Source organism: Mastigoproctus giganteus, chromosome 4 (assembly GCF_048544385.1).
Source record: "Mastigoproctus giganteus isolate SK-2022 chromosome 4, ASM4854438v1, whole genome shotgun sequence".
NCBI lineage: Eukaryota > Metazoa > Arthropoda > Arachnida > Uropygi > Thelyphonidae > Mastigoproctus > Mastigoproctus giganteus.
In genome coordinates, this window is record NC_143578.1 from 90,415,127 (window position 1) to 90,431,017 (window position 15,891).

At 34.7% G+C, this 15,891-nt stretch overlaps 1 protein-coding gene across 3 annotated transcripts in view; it reads left to right on the plus strand.

The window, feature by feature from the left end:
- The first annotated feature begins 456 nt into the window (after positions 1-456).
- LOC150086898 (transmembrane protein 243-like) overlaps positions 457-15,891 on the plus strand; it is an 86,805-nt gene continuing 71,370 nt past the window's right edge. For all 3 annotated transcript variants that reach the window (XM_090371668.1, XM_090371669.1, XM_090371670.1), the window contains exon 1: positions 457-628. The gene's annotated coding sequence lies outside the window, so the exon portion shown is untranslated. The remainder of the gene's footprint in view (positions 629-15,891) is intronic.

Here is a 15,891-nt window from a genome sequence, read left to right on the forward strand (position 1 = left end):
CCCTTGACTAATCTTGTTGCTCTTTCTGAATCCTTTTCAACATATCTATGTTCAGGTTTCCAAACATGTATGCAGCATAAACCTCAGGCTTCCTTGCACTATATGACTAGTAATAATAATAGTAATAATAATATCGCTGGACTCAGTGATTGCCCAGTGGCTGGCTCTGTTTCGATTATTTGCTGGCTCTGTTCCTTTATCATCGCGACTAGCACAATGACTACAGTCTGTGTTTTTTCACTTTCAAAACTAGTGTTTTCTTCTCGCAGCTGGTAAACTCTTTTCAATGCTATGTTGACACTTCATGGACATGTATTCCAATAAATTGGCTGTCATTGTAGTAATGCCTAGACGTAATCAAGTAATAATAGTTTATATATGTACTGTATTTAAACAGAAATAGGGGGCGCTGACTTATTTATCGCTGGAGCAGCCGACTTTTGATCTCATCGAAAGGAGGAAGAGATTTTCCTTCAGATGTTCCTAATGTTGAGTAATGCCATTGGAGATGAGTCATAAGTGTCCGTTGTACTGGCGGTTTTGTACTTTTGCTGTACTGAAGTTCAAGTAGTAAATAAAAAGTCGTCATGATACTGTTATTATCTTGTTGATTACGGCAAAAGTCAAAGTAAGTTTCTATTTGTTTTTCCCTTTTCACACTCAAATCCACCTGATAGGTCAAATTCTCTGACGTTGCAAATATACAAATAAGATAAGTCACAATAATAGAAATAGTTTCTTAGTTCATTCATCGAACTTTGAGATAACGATAATCTGTTTTAGGACAAAAATTCGAACAGATCACTCCGTGGGTTTTGAATTGCCGTTTAATTGGAATACTCGATATCAGAAATGAGTCAGGTTCGTTTCGTTTATGTTCCATGTATGTTATTAAAACTGTATTAATTTGTTTTTAGTCTATTACGGCCCCAAACATGCTACTTGTTTATTATAAATGAAATATTCAGATATTTTATTGGCGTTATTGAAAAAGATTACCAATGGGTTGGCCAAGTATACCAGAATTTATAGAATAAATATGCGATTAAAGAAATGGACAAAACACTACAAGTCTGTATACTTTTCCAATTAGCCCAGAACGCTGCAGGTACAAATGGCAATTCAGGAAGCGTGTAGTGATTTTTTTTTTTTTCTTTAGTGAATATATTTAACATTAAAATTTATACAGCGAAAGGTCATTTATTTTTTAAAGTGTAATGTTATTTCATTGACAAATTAATGTTTTGTGATATAAGTCTATTAATTCGAATTAGATTTTATAGAACATAGTGATTCCATTTTAGTAGCAACAATAGAATATGGTGTATTTATTTTGTATCCGGTGCTTTGATTGTTGGCTCTGAATATTGTGTCATTAATTAGGTGCCATTACACAGTCATTACCTAAAACTAGATATATTTTCAGCATTTGGTTTTGGTTGTTTGTGGGCGTTTAATACATAACAGCAGTTTAGCCGTGTCATTCCTATCGGTAACCGGGCGTGCCTTTCTGGTGACATGTTACAAACTGTGGGCATTTAATTACTGGATAACTTAAACTAATGGTTCATTATGTTACTTAAATAAAAAATAATTGGTATGATTCTACAGCGTGCAAATACCGACCGTGTTTCAGGCAGAGGGCATACTTTGATTGATACAGGTCTCAAAAACCCTAGTTCATTTTCTGAAGCCTTATCCATTTTTTGTTATTTTTAAAAAAAATTAATTATAAAATGTCACTGCTTTTGTGATTAAAGATTTAATAAAGACACAATTTGCTTAAATTTTAGAAAGGTGTTTGACACAAATACTCTTATGAATGTTTTTCATAAGAAGAAATTTAGCATTGGGGTAGGTTGGTACAGTGGATAAAGGGGTGCATAATTGGTTGATGACAGTGTAGTTAATTTTTTTTTTTGTGCCCCAGAACAAGAGGTTAAGCACCAGGGCTTTGTTCTTGGTCTCTTGTTTCCGATTTTCATTAAGGATTATGGTATTACATGTTCAATGTCAAAATTTGATGATAATATTAAGTCACACAGAGTTGTTAACAGTGATAACCAGGATATATTGCTACAACAAGATTTAAATAAATTCTTTTCTAAAAATGGCAGTTATTCTTTAATGCTAGTAAATGCAAGGTTATTTTTCTGGGAAAGGTTTTTTTTTTTTGTGATGCTTTATAAGCTTGCTTTCTTGCATCATTTGCCACTACAATGTACCAAAAAATTAAAAGAATTTTGATCCATTGTACAGCTTTTTTTTTTTTTTTTTTATTACACTGAGTTTTATTTTTAGGCAACTTGTATATCTTTGTTGTCACTCGTAAATGAATTTTGCTTGCATTGTGTCAATCAATGGTCACACTGTTTATTTTGTATGTTGGTGGGTTGATTTCTGAGTGTAAAACTTTCCCTACTGAGCAACCAAGCAGTATCTGGTTTTTTTTTTTAATACTTCACTTTGATCAGCAAGATTAGTGAAAATGAAAACCCACTCTTTTGGAAATGTTAAATAATTTCACATTTGAGGCACATTCTACATTGTGTGTGACTATCTGCTCCCTCCAAAGATTATTGCCAAGTATTTGACACTAATGCCTGATCTTACTTTTGTGTTCTGCCTAAGTTGATAATACATCTTTTTAAATTTGTAGCATCACCTAAATAGGCAAATTTGCTATGTATTTAAAAATGTGTGACACCTCCAGAACAACTGTTTCAAAGCTTACTGGCTTATCAGCTGGTGGGTGGCTTCTGTTGGCAAATGTATACTTAACTGAGTGAATAATGTATTTTTTTCTAAGTGAACAGCTAAGTGGTGTATGGAAGAAAACTCCCATTTAAATGTATAGCATTTAAATGGGAGTTTTCTTCAATCATTGTGTTCATTCCTCTTAGAAATGGGTTGCTCTTACTCTGTGCAGTATAATGATATATAATGGCAGGGGTGTACTTTAAAGCAGAAGACAAAAAGTATCAGTGTTTGAGGACACTTTACTGTGTTAGGTGCATGATCTGGTGGGAGGAGGACTTTCTGTTCCCTCCAAAGATTTTTAAATGCACAGTAGGTGCTATACAATTTTAAAAAGATATTAACAGCTTATGTGGAATTGTGGATAATGGTATTTAAGTTGGACATAAGACCAAATTATAGTGCTGAGTTCTTGTCATCATTCTTTGGAGGGAGCAGAAAGTAACCCATGATTATGCACCTAACACAGTAATGGTAATGTGCCCCAGATCTGACAGATTTGATTTCCACATTAAAGTATCCCCTGCCACCCTATATCATTATGTTACATATGGTTAGCACAATGCATTTCTAAGGGGAATTCACACATAATGGTTGTTATGCATTTAAATGGAGGTTTTCTTTCATACACTAAAATATATTATTCACTCAGTTCAGTGTACATTTGTTAATTAAAGAAGGGCCACCTGTTGGCCGATGAGAAGCCAGGAAGCTTTGAAACAGCTTCCTGGTGTCTCAGATTTAAGTGCTTAGCAGATTTGTCTGTTTAGGCAATTATGCTATATAATTAAAAATAAACAGGAGGAACAGTGGATGATGGTATTTGTCTTTAAGTTGGGCCTATGACCAAGTTTTAGTGTGATGCCAAGTTCTTGGCATCAGTCCTTGGAGGGAACAGAAAGTGTCCTGTGATGGTGTGCCTTGAATCTGACAAATTTTAATGCTGAAAACAAAAAAAATTTGTTTTCAGCATTAAAGTCTCCCCTTCCGGTGTATATCATTATAATCAATAGTTTCAGTTTTAACTTCTGATCAAGGCAAGCTAATCCAAAAAAAATTGTCCAATAAAAATATAGATTTTAACTGGCCCAATGGTTTCGTTGTTGATGTTCATTTGACTTAAAATATACAAGAATTGTTTTCTCCTTAAATTTAATTTCATTACTTGTTTTATTCCTTGATGCAGAGGAAGCACACTTGTACAATTAAGTGGAAAGGATATAATTTTTATATGTTTTAATGTGACACTTAACACTGCACAGTACTAAACTGCAAATTGGTAAGCTTATTGTTGTTATTGTATTTTGCTCCATTGTAGAACACATCAAAACAAACCAAAACTTTATAGGCAGATAATGTGCTCTTGCTGTAACTCATTCCTTGTTTCCAGATGATAGGTTTGTAATAGCATTGTCTAATACTAGTAATACAGTCTCAGTTGGAATATGTTTGATTTAAGAAATTCATGAAGTTTAATTACTATATTCATATAGTTCTCTTAATATAGTTCCCTAACTTCTTGGCGCCTCCGTAGCCAAGTGGGAAGGAGCAGTAGTGCGTAGCACACGCTTCTTGATTAGACCGGGGTTCGAGCCCGTCACCACCAAATGCGGAGGATGCGGAAAGGTCGATGGAATGACCACTGCATATTCCCGGAGCAATATGGCCTTAGTTGCTAATGCTCCTAAAAAAAAAAAAAAAACCCTAACTTCTTCTCTACGAACAGGGATTGAGCTATTAAGGTCAGTTCCAAGACTCGATTTGTCTATCCATTTTTTCTCAGGTCTTCCAACGCTCCTCCATCCATGTGGCCTATAAAACAGCCTTCTTAGCTAGTCTTTCATCAGTCATCTTCATTACGTGTTCCCTCCATTGTGTTCTGTATCTTGTAATATCATTCTCTGATGGTGTGATTTGAGATATGGTTTTTCAGTGAGTACCCTGCAAGTGGCCTAAGAAATCTCATTTGTAGTGCCTCCAACCTTCTTTCATCTTTTTTCTTAAAAATTCAAGTTTTGGAGCCAAACATTAAGGCTGGTTTTGAGATTATTTTATGGAGTCGTAATTGTATATCTCTTGACATATATTTACCAAAATGTCTTCTAATAATACTATTCATTTTGTTGACATTTATTATTTTACTCTCCATATCTGCAATTTCCTAAATCTGAAATTGTATTGCTGAGGTATTTAAATGTTTTTACTTGTTCTATTATATGGCCATTAATTACTATTTTTGCTTCTAATAATTCCTTTCCTTGCATGGCCATATAGTTTGGTTTTTTGGATTGATATTTCCATACCAAATAATGAACTAATTTTGAAGAGATTGTGAGCTGCTTTTTTAATTCTGACTCAGATTCAGCTAAAATAACTTGGTCATCAGTATATAATAGAGATGAGACTTTTGTTTGTGCTGAAATTGAAATCCTGTTAGTGTAATTTTGCCCAATCTTCTGTTACCTTATTGATATACAATAGAACCTGGATAAGAAATTCCCACATAAGAAGTTTTCCCCTGTACTAGGTTTGGTTTCTTAAGTCCTGATTTCACCTCTATATATTGTAATGTATTATTTTCCCGTGTAAGAAGTTTCCCAGGTAAAAAGTTTTCCCATGTAAAAAGTTCGTGATAAAGAATACACAGTGTATTATTATAATGACGTTTTCCCATATAATAAATTTTTTAAAATATAGAAATTTTTTATTTTTAATATTAAAAAAAAATTAAACAATATAAACATAAGATGCTTTTAGGACTAAAGCCTCAAGCTGCGAGCAAATTTAGACTGTGCATATATATTAAGTGCAATAGCATCATTAATACTCATATTGTGAATACCTTCACAACGAGGTATTCACAATATGAGATATCACTTAAAACGATGCTGCCTTAAAAATATTCTGTTTATTCAGAAATGGCTGTGTATTAATGATGCTATTGCACTTAATATATATGCACAGTCTAAATTTGCTCGCAGCTTGAGGCTTTAGCCCTAAATGCATCTTAGTCTAAATACATCAGGCAACTCTTATATTGTGGAGTTATACTTCATAACTGTTTTGCCATCATTGCATCACTTGGGTACCTATCCACCCACCGAAGAAGGGCCAAATAGCCCTGAAATGGTGCCATCTGGGTGGTGGTACCTATCTGAGAATAAGTAACATTAATCTTCTCCTTAGGCGAAGCATTACTTATTCGAAGTAGTGCAATATCATGGCAACTTGTTGTGAAGGTATTCACAATATGAGATATAACTTAAAACGATGCCGCCTTAAAAATATTCTGTTTATTCAGAAATGGCTGCGTATTAATGATGCTATTGCACTTAATATATATGCACAATATAAACATTTGGTAATTGAATAAGTTATTGCCAATCATCATTTTGGTTTGTAGTAAACCACCCAAGTGGTGAAATGGCATCGTTTTTTAAATCTCATATTGTGAATGCCTTCGCAATAAGTTGCCCTGATATTGCACTACCTCCAATAAGCAACACTTCATTGAGAAGACTAATGTTACTTACCCTCTGCAGATACCACCACCACCACTAAGGGGTCTTGGTATCTGCCAAGAATTGACTGGCGAAGTGTTTGCCTATTCGAGAATCCAGTGCCGAAGTGTTGCTTATTCTAGATAGTTCAATATCAGGGAAATTCATTGTGAAGGCATTCACAATATGAGATATCACAAAAACGATTCCCCCCCCTACTTCGATGATTTACGATGAACTAATTTATGCTGCGCACTGACTTGTTCGATTAGTCATTTTTCCACAGTCTGATGCTTTCAGCCTTAAAACCTTTTTAGTATAAAATTTGGATATGATGGAAGTGACATATTGCAATTGTTTTCCAGCGCAAACTTCACCCGGATCCCGAACTTCAAATTTCTAATGTCTCCATCCCAGTCACTAATAATATCAGATTTCTAGGATTAATCCTTGACAACAAGTTAAATTTTATAGACCATATTAAAAATGTATGTACTTCCTCTCTAAAAAAGTTAAACATACTCGAAGCTTTATCCGCCCAAACATGGGATGCAGATCGTACTTCTCTGCTTCGGCTATACAGGTCATTAATCAGATCCCGCCTTGATTATGGAGCTCGCATCTGTGATTTTGCCAGAATGAGCGCATTACGCTGGCTTGATCCCATTCAACACAGTGCCTTGAGGATTGCACTTGGTGCTTTTAGAACGTCACCCACACAGTCTCTATATTGATGCTCATGAGCCCCCACTATCGTTACAGTAGAAAAACACTGTTACTAAAGTATGCTGTTAAGATACAAAGTTTTGTCTCGCATCCCATTCAATCATACCTTTTCAACCCGCTGTTAAAAAACCTATACAGAAGCAAACCTAGCATAGTAAAGCCAGCTGGTCTTCGCCTCCTTGAATTGATGGCAGTTTGGAATCTTTCCGTTCATTCTGTACAACAGATAGCAACCTGCTGTCAACCACCATCAGCTTCTCTTCCTCTGGTGACTTGTGACACTTGTCTCTGCCAATGGGGAAAGGGCATTTTACAAGCATCTAATATCGTATAACTTCATGCAGTTCCCACTCAAAGATATAGTGATTTTTCCCCAATTTATACAGTTGGCTCTAAATCTAATTCAAACGTTGGAGCAGCTGCAGTGTTTCCGAATACCGTTATTTCAGTATCCCTTCCATCTGAATTCAGTATCTTTTCAGCTGAAATATATGCAATTAAACTGGCCTTACAAAATCTCTGTGCTGATCGATCTTTAAAATCTGTTATTTACACCGATTTGCTTAGTTCAATCATGGCTTTATGTAATTTCTCAGATAAAGTTCATCCTGTTATAGATGAAATATGAAGCATATTACAAAAAATTGAAGAACGCCATCAACAGGTCATCTTCTGTTGGATTCCAGCACATTCTGGTATTTTGGGCAATGAACTGTCTGATAAAGCTGCAAAAAATCCAACTAGCTTAGACTTAACTAATATCTCTGTTCCGCCATTAGACTTTGCATTAACTATTCAAGCTGCATGCTGGTCAAAATGGACAACAATCTGGCACTCTCAAACAAATAATAAACTCTTTCAATTTAAACATGATCCAAACATTTGGTGCTCCAGTGTCCGCACATCAAGACAAGAAGTAGTCCTTTCAAGTCCTTTAAAGGTGGGTCATACTTATCTGACCCACCTTTATTTACTCACAGGGAACGACCCGCCACTGTGTTTGCTTTGTAATATAAATCTGAGTATTAAAAACATTCTCATTGACTGCCCTTACTATGAACAAGACAGAACTTCAACCCTGCTATCACTGGTTAATCTTGGTAGACCAATAACTTGAGAGAATCTCATTGGAGATGATGCAGATATTTCCGAATTTTTCAACTTCTTAAAGCAAACTGGACTTTTTAATCAATTCTGAATTTATGAAACTTTCTCATTTCTTTTTATAATAAATGAATAGGCGCATTATAGCCAAAGTAGCTTATGCGCCATCAAACCCCCATATCAACAACAGCAATTGTTTTCATCGATATCCATAATTGGATAGCTTTAACCACATGAAGCACAGTGAAGCATTTGCTGTTAAGTTCTGATTTTTCTGAATAGTTCTGAATTACTTAGTGTGGGTCGTTCTCTGTATTATTTTAATTGTGACCTATTAGTAATGGCCGCATGGTGCAAGAAAGCCTATGGCTTATGCTGCACCAGCCAAAAAAAAAAAAAAAAAAACCCGAACAAAACAATGATAAAATAAATAATAATAATTAATAAAAAAAGGAAATTAAACCTATCATCCTATGCGCTTCCCTGACCCGAAGGTACTATCCAGATGACCTTTGAATTTCCCGAAACTGTCAACCTCTACCACCCATGTAGGCAACTTATTCCAGTAATTTATAACTCGCTGGCTAAAATAATACTTCCTGCAGTCCAATCTAAACATTTCCCCTCGTAACTTGAATTTATGTCCCCTAGTTCTAGCATCATTTATAATCTTGAAAATTTCATATTCATTCATTTTACTGATGCCTCTCAGAGCCTTAAACACCTCAATCAAATCTCCTCTAAGGTGTCTAGTTTCCAAACTCTGCAACCCACATATTCAGTCTTTCTTCATAAGGACGCCCTTTTGCCAATCTCACCAGGCGAGAGACCCATCTTTGCACCCTTTCAAGAAGCTCGATATCTTTCTTTAGGTGCGGTCTCCATACTTGAACACAGTATTCCAAGTGTGGTCTAACAAAAGCCTTATATGATGGGATTATGACGTCCCTATCTCTACTTGCAAAAGTTCGATAGGACACCATGGGCCTCCCTTGCAACCTGTTTACAATGCTCAGAGAATTTCATGTCTGACCGTATTGTAACACCCAAGTCCCTTTCCTCCAGTACTGGGTTTAGTTGAACTCCAAGTGAATAAGTTATTTTGGGATTACTGTTTCCCAGGTGTTAATACCTTACACTTTGTTGGATTAAAGCATAGCTGCCATTTTTCTGACCATTCCTGAAGTCTATCTAGGTCTCTCTGAAGAAGCTCAGCATTGACAGTGATCATTAACCACTCTACCAATTTTAACGTTATCTGCAAATTTAGACATCGCGCCCTCTATCCCTTCATCAATGTTATGAAAATTAAAAACAACAGTGATCCTAATACTGATCCTTGGGGGACCCCACTTCTTACATCAACCCAATCTGAGGAATAGCCATTTATCACAACCCTCTGCCTCCTGCCCTGAAGCCATCCTGCTATCCATCTAAGGATTTTCCCAGTGATTCCAACCTGTTCCAGCTTATAAAGCAACCGCTCATGTGGGACTGAGTCAAAAGCTTTGCTGAAATCTAAATAAACAATGTCGAAATTATTCCCTAAATCCAGCTCTTGAGTGACCCTTTTGAAATAGCGAACTAGATTTGTTAAACATGATTTTCCCTTTACAAAACCATGCTGAGTATCCTTGAGAATTTCAATTCGATCCAAATGATCCTGAATTCCACCCTTGATCATTGCCTCCATGATTTTCCCTACCACTGCAGTCAAACTGACAGGTCGATAATTTCCCACTTCACTTTTAGAGCCACCCTTATGTATGGGAGATACATTGGCACTTTTCCAATCCAAGGGAATCTCCCCAGAGTCTAGTGATGCTCGCATGATTAGCCTCAATGGTTCAATGCACTCACCTGCCGTCTCCCTTAAGATTATGGGGTATATTCCATCAACTCCAGGAGCCTCACTGGCCTGTAGGCTTGAAAGTTTTTTCATTAAATAATCTTGCGAAATTTCAATATCATTAATTACATATTTTTCATCTTCGCTCCCACAATTTCCCATTGCCACAAAAGGTTTTTCATTTGTAAATATCGATGCAAAATAACTGTTGAGTTCATCTGCAACGGCAGCTGGTGTATTTAATAATATCTCCTTTCCCTTACGTAAAGGTCCGATCTGGTTTGTCCTGCTCTTCTTGGCATTTATATATGTGAAGAATTCCTTATTCCCCCTCTTTGCTCTTTTAAGGCAGCATTTCTCAAATTGGGCTTTGCTGACAAGTTCCAGGGGGGGGTCTGCAAAACGTTCAGAAGGTATCAAGTAATATGTTTATTTTCTTAAAAAATATACTGATAGAATCGCAACAAATTTCATTATAGAACATTACTTATTTTCGATACAATTAGTATATTTAATTGTATACATATTTCAAATTATTCGCTCTACGTATCGCAAACTGATGATAAAGTTATTATTATATATCTGTATAAGAATAAAGTTGAGTTGTTTCGCACACAAAATTTTGAAATTTCTTTTCAGAAAACCCATTGTGCCCCCCCACACCATATATATATGGGTCGGCAAACTTGGTTTGATTTTTGAAGGGATCCGCAAACTTCAAAGATCAAAACTTGGTTTGATCTTTGAAGGGGTCCGTAAATCTCAGTAGTTTGGGAGCAGCTGTTTTAAGGTATGTTGAAACTCCAAAGGAGTTCATCCTTCCAACTTTGTAATGAGTTTAATGAACAGAATGTTAAGCAATTAGAAATCCTCAGTTTAAAAATGTTTCCCCATAGATAGAGTAAAATATTTATAAATTCTGAAATAGTACTTAAAAATTATCTTTAACTTATGTATGTGTATCTTTTCATTTTCATTTGTGTAGTTTATATTTCATACCCCTAGGTCATTTTCCCTTCTAAGAAGTTTTCAGTTTTCCCATATAAGAAGTTCTAAACCACCAGTCTCTTGGAAAACTTCTTATCTGGATTCTAATTTGTATATATTAAACAATAAAGTAGAGTCTACATCCTCATCATAATCCTCTAGTTCTTTTAATTCTGTTTGAAAATTTAAAATTGTTTGATTGTACTGTTATCATATAAAACCTTAATTGCTTATAATAATTGTGAATTTGCACCATAAAATTTTAATTTCCCAGATTTTCCCAGGTCAGTGGATTTTGTCATATGCTTGCTTAAAATCAAAAAAACAGTAGGAGGGTTGGCTGGTTGAATTCATTTCTCCTTTTAATTATTTCTTGTAAAATAGACCGGATCAAGTACAGCTTTGGCCTCTTTGAAAACCTGTAGTTCCCTAACTGAATTAAGAAATTCAGTTTCAAAAATTTATTTTTAATGCATGTATTATTGCTTTTTATATTTTTGTGTTATGATATCATTTATTGATAATAAAAATGAGAAAACAATTTCCATATATGCTTTCAAAGAGCATATATGGAAATTGATGTAAAGAATTTGCTGACAACGACAATCTTGCTCAGTATAGCTGCAATTAGCTCTTGGAGGACTGAATGCAGTGCTTGTTGTTTGTGCTAGGCAAGTCGGTGTTTAATAGATGGTGTTCATAAGAGGGATTTAGCAAGAGACTGATAAACATCTACCACTTAAACAAATAAGTTATGAATAATTTAAAATTGTCCCCTTGTGATGACATTTGTTATTTTAACAATGTAAGGGTATATTTATGAAAAATATTTTCAATTTATTTTTAAAATTGAAAAAAAAACAAAAAAAAAACAGTAAATGACAAAACTTTCTTGGATCAAAACTTACAATATATATATATATATATATATATATATATATACATAAATGAATATATTATTATCAGTGTATTAGGTGGAGGTGCTGAACTGGCAGGCGTAATTACGATGGAAAAATTGAGAACACATGCATGGTAAAAACAATACCTGAAATAAAATGAAATTAAAGTTTAACATAAAAATAAATGATAGTACCTAAAGCCGTGGGGTCCTAGGACTAACTATTTCGTTAATGGGGTCAGCAGCAAAAATGCACCGCAATAAGCCGAGACCTGGCTTATTGCAGTGGCTGCTACGATTAACTACTTCATCGACCCCATTGATGAAGTAGTTAAAGTCCTAGGACCCCATGGCTTTAGGTACTATTATTTATTTTTATGTTAAACTTTAATTTCATTTTATTTCAGGTATTCTGTTTTTACCATGCATGTGTTCTCAGTTTTTCCATGGTAATTACACCTCCATCTAATACACAGATGATAATATCTGTTTATATTTCATTATGGTTGCCAGTTTTTTCTGGTGCACAGATCCTGGTGCACAATTTCTATTACTAGTTAGTACCCTGGATCCATAACCCAGTTTAATATTTTTAATTTTAATTTTTTAATACCTTTTCTTGTTTGCTAACACTTTCAGTAATTTTGTTACATATTTTTTTCTGAAAAAACAAAAAAACATTGTAAAATATAGGTTCCTTGAAAACAAGTCACTGTTTTTAACTAATATGTCATTAAGCTACTGGTGATTTTCCAAATAAATCAAGTAAAAAATCAAATAGTGAATTTTAAATAAATGGTTGGAGAATAACACACTAGTAGTGAAACAAAATGCTTATCTATTTTGCATCAACTAGTGATAGCCAAACTATATAACAACATATAATAAAAGAGAATATTAAAACTTCATGGATCTTTCTTTTATTTAATGTGGAAACATCCTCTGGTAGGCCTATAATCATAGACAAAAAATTGTAAAATAAAAAAAGAATAGAAATTTATATTGTTTTTACATCATTGACAATAAATATTCTTCTGTTATAGATAAAAGTGGCTGAAGTCACATAAAACAAAACAAAAAACAATGGTGCTATTGACATTTGCAAGCTGTTTTTCTTCTCTGCACAATAGCTGGTAATATTTGTTTGCTTTATTTTATGCTTAGCCACTATTTCAGCTTTTAAACGGGTAAAAGCTTCTGACATGTCATTAGTTGCAATTGATTTCTGTGGCTGAAGTGCTAGTATTTCTTCTTCCTTGTCTTGTATTCTTTGTTTTCAAGTTCAAGGAGTTCTCCAGTAGTCGGCTCTTCACTGTGTGATTCAAGTAAATTGACCACACGTGAGCTTCCTATTTTGCAATTTCCACTTTTCTTTGTATACAGTATCATACATTAGTTCTCCTAGTTCAAGATAATTTTGGATACAATCAAGCCATAGTGTTCTCCATGCCCCATTTAAATTAGTGTCTTACCTTTCTTCTATCTTGCTATTTCTATTCATAAGTGTTTTGGACTCATTTTAAAGGGGCTAAAAAAGTGAAATTAAAGTGAATCAAATTAAGAACAAGTAAAAAGAACATACAGTACCTTCTTACTAAGTGATGCTTCAGTTTGGCAAGAAATGTCATTACAATGATTGATTTTTACTCAGATTGTAGTGCTGCTATGTGGGATGCATTTTTTAATATTTCTGGAAATATTTTTAAGTTGTCATTACAATGTGGTGAAGAATGTCACAAAGGATGGCAGTGTATCTGCTTACTATTTGTAATACCTGCTTGAGAGATTGGAATTTCCTGGATATTTGAAAAGAGGCATTGTTGAAATTAATTTTGAAATCGCCATCGAAGCCTCCAGAATTGGTGGATTCATGCCATCCAATAGCATTGCTGAATGGATTGGGGAAAGTCTGCCAATGTATGTTGGCTGTCAGAATAATGAGATATAAAATTCTAGGTGGAGTGTCAAATTATTTTTGGCATGTACATAGTGTGTCAGCTAAAAAAATTTGGAAAGTATTGGCCTGAAGGGAATGAGCTAACTTAGTGATGGGGTGCTCATATTTTGTTTCTAGAATGACACAAGGATTCAATTTAAGGAAAGATAATTATAGACTGGATATAAGAAAATTTGCTGTAAGGCTGAGTAATCAGCTGTTTGAACAAGTTGCCACCTAGTTTTGTAGAGTCTTATCTATGGAAAGACTGATTAGATAAATACTGTATTTGGAAGTTAAAATATGAAAATGGTGAGAGACATTTTTTTTTTTTTTTGACAGTAAATGCCACAAGCTGTGCTCCCTGGTATTGCCCTGTCATTTTAATACTGAAGCCTTTAAGCATAAATACAGTATGTGAATAAGAAAATATATCATTCAGAAGTGTCAAAGTGACACTGAATACAAGTTCCTCCATTTTGCTGATGAGAATCTAATAAGCATTCTGAATTCTTCAGGATGTATATGGAATTTTGTCTGACTTAAGTCATTCAAGTCAGAATTGAGCTTTGTCAGACAAGAAAAATGGACTTATGAGATTTTGTCTTCAGATTTGTGTAGTATGGATTGATAGTAGCGAAATCTGTTTTCATAAACTATAGATTGTCTGAACAATGAGTTTATATGAAAACAGCTGGAGATCCTGGTGCACACTTTCTAACACTTAAAATTTCTAAAACTTAATATGCATATAAATTTGTCTCTGTCGACAACTTGTGTTGATTTTTTAAAGTGGTTTGTTCAACCACAGTACTTATTTAGGCAGTTATTTCTGCTATTCTAATTGCTGTCTGATAACTTTATAGACTTCCTACATACACTCGTATACAGTACACACTATTGCAGCTAGCATGAGATGCTGTATGTATTGCCAGTCCATATAGGTAGTTCCAAGAATAAATTGGCTAACTGCAGATGGATATAGTCTGACTCAGTAATTACCTGTATTGCATTAAGAATACAATTCAGGTAATCTAGATAGGAATGGTTTTCTCAAATGATGATTATATTAGTGTCATTCACAGGTCAGCTGCAGGAAATGATTTTAATATGTTTATCTGGACTTGAGAAAAGTAGTTGACTTAGTTCCACATAAGAGATTACTAGAAAACATATTGGAGTGACAGTGTGAAAGGGTTGCAGTTAATGATTACTCTTCAGAAAGGTCAATAATTAGAAGTGAGGAAATGATTGGGTATTATCTGGTCAGCAATGAATCTTCATGCATTAAGAACCTGCAGGTAAAAGACCCACTGGGTACCAGTGAACATGGTGTACTAATGTGGAATTTAAATAAAGACTAACTACTGTTAAGGAAAAAGCTTTTGTAAGGGTGACTGCAGTGGTCTCAGATAGTTTTTAAATTTTGTGCAGTGGGATCAACTGATGATGTCACTAAGAGCAAATTCTAAATGGGAAGTATTCAGGGAAGTAATCAAAGAAGCTGGCTTTTCATACCAACAAAAAAATACTGCTCAAAGCTTAGACCTAAATGGATGTCAGATGAACTATTGAGACACGTGGCAGAGAATAAAAGTGCATGGAATGCATATAAATTAGTTTGTTATCAAATCACAAAGGAGGTTAGGCAAGCTAAGTCAGATTATGTGAAATCTCTGGCAAAGAATGCAAAGAAAAACAGCAAAGACTTCTATGCTTATATTAACAGTAGAAGGAAGGGATTGAATCACATTGGGCCTCTTGATGACTAGGGCTTACTGTTGATGACCATTCTCAGGTTGCGGACAAATTGAATAGTTATTTTGTATCTGCATTCATGTATGTGGATTTCTTTAGGGAAGGGAATGGCAAAAGTTTATCAGACTAACAAGGATCTAAATAACTGACAACTGAAAGGATGTGGTGGAGAAATTGTTGAAGATGGACAAAAAAGGCACCTGAAGTGGGTGGAATCCCAATTATATTAAGGGAGGTAGCAAAAGAGGTAAGATAAGCAAACCCTTAGCCATAATTATGAGAGTATCCTTAGATTCAAGGGAGGTCCCTATGGACTGGGGATGTATGAATGTATCCCCAATTCATAAAGTGTGACATGAGTAATTACAGACCTATT